We start from the raw sequence: 1,885 nt of genomic DNA, 5'->3' as shown, positions 1-1,885 counted from the left end.
AAGCAAAAGAGAACTGGGTATGTTGTATGGCAAAAGCCCAGAATATATGGTCATACAAATCTGAGAGCTAGTGTAGGCTTAGCCACTTGCTTACTGGATCCTATTGGATACATTACATGAAGCTGGAAATAATATTCTCCAAGCTCTTTAGGGCTGCTGTGAGAAGCCAATAGCCTATCTGACTTGGTCCAGCACAAAGCTGATAGAAGATGCCTAAAGTTTAATTTTAAAGCAAATGAAGACTATGGGAACCTCTTACCACCGAATAGGTGTGTTTTCCAGAGTGCCCTTCCTGAAATAAGTCCTGAGTCATCAGGTTGCTGGTAAAGAACCTGTTGTCACAATGAAATCTACATAAATGCCACCTTCCAGAGTTGTAGGTGTTGAGAAAGCATTTGTTTACTGAACATCTGTGATGACAAACATGCATAATGCTTTCCTAAAATTCCAATTTTGATATGTGGCTACTTAAAAAGCAATGTCAAGAAAAAGGTAGATAAAGGATGGGCTCAGGTGTGAGGCAGTATGAGCAGGAAGGAGAAACAGTTCTCCCTGGTCTCTGGTCATATGTCTGTATTGGGTTTGGCACGTTCCATGTGGTCCAAGAAATCTGTTTCTGCCCATCAGCATCAGGGCCAGCACCTACCTCATCCTGTGAGAATCAGGCAGACCCCTAACTCTAATGGGTCCCTGACAATATTGGCATCTCATGTCCATGAACATTAATAAGGAATAGACATATGTCCCAAAATTAGGACATGGTAGTGACAGTTCAAAGTCTTGCCAGGGTGCTAAAGAAAGGAGCACTAGCTATGTGTGCCCAGTGTTAGGTCTAAAGACAAGGTTGCCACATCAAGCTTGCAGCCTGTGTTTGGTTGGCCTCTAGGTGGTGCCCTTCTATGGTGGACCTGATTAAAGAAGACCAGCTCAAAGGATAGCAGAGGGAAACTGAAAACACTGTTGAGCTCTGTCGAAGATGAACCCCACAAGATGTTTACATTACCTGAGTCTGAAAATATCAAAGGATGTGTAAACAATCTAGAAACATATGTACCCAGGCAAGGACCCATCTTGTAGCATAATTCAAATGTTTTTTCTTACCCTAAGTTTTATGAGGGTTACTCTATAGGCCCACCATCAAAGTATAAAGAGGGGTTCACTCATGCCTGGCTAGGCCATTCCTTGCCTCTCCTCCACGAGCTGATGCTTGTACACTAACCAAGGTTAAAGATGTATGAAGCAATCTTCAGCCTCGCCTGTTGAATATTTTAATCTGGGTTCAGTGGCATCTCTAAAGGAACATGACTAGGGCTTCCATGCTAACTGCCCTCTCATTTTTATTCAGATAATACATAGTGTAAGTAGATTGATTGGTATGTCATTCAATGAAATTCAACCAGAATTTCCTTAGTTCACACAGTACCAAATGCTATGTCAGCCCTGAGCTCACACTGACAAGCAGATACGGACACCCTACTCCAGAAGCTCATTCCCACAAGGAAACAGATGTGTAGGTCTGGAGTTGATAATTTGATAAATGTCATTCTAAGAATGAACAGTTTCCCACAGAAACCCAGCTGAGAGTATACCTATCTATAAGATCTGAACACATTTCAGAAAATTAAGATTTGAACTTGGACTTGAAACCATACTAACCTTTTCAAATAAAAAGAAAGGGGCAAAGAAGACCATGGTCTATTCAAGAAATGCCATGCTACAAGAAAGCAGGGCCTGGGTAAGAGTGGGCAGAAATGAAATTTGGAAATTAAAGTTCGGGTACGTGCTGAGGGCCTAGGAAGCTGGGTTTTTAAGTAGCCTGGCCATAGCTTTGTTGTGGACAGGAACCTCTGGTCATAGCTGGAAGGGATAGAAGGAAGAAGGGTGA

This window comes from Phodopus roborovskii, unplaced genomic scaffold (genome assembly GCF_943737965.1).
Source record: "Phodopus roborovskii unplaced genomic scaffold, PHOROB, whole genome shotgun sequence".
In the NCBI taxonomy this organism is placed as follows: Eukaryota; Metazoa; Chordata; class Mammalia; order Rodentia; family Cricetidae; genus Phodopus; species Phodopus roborovskii.
The sequence above is the reverse complement of the archived record's forward strand: the minus strand, read 5'-3'. Positions refer to the sequence as shown.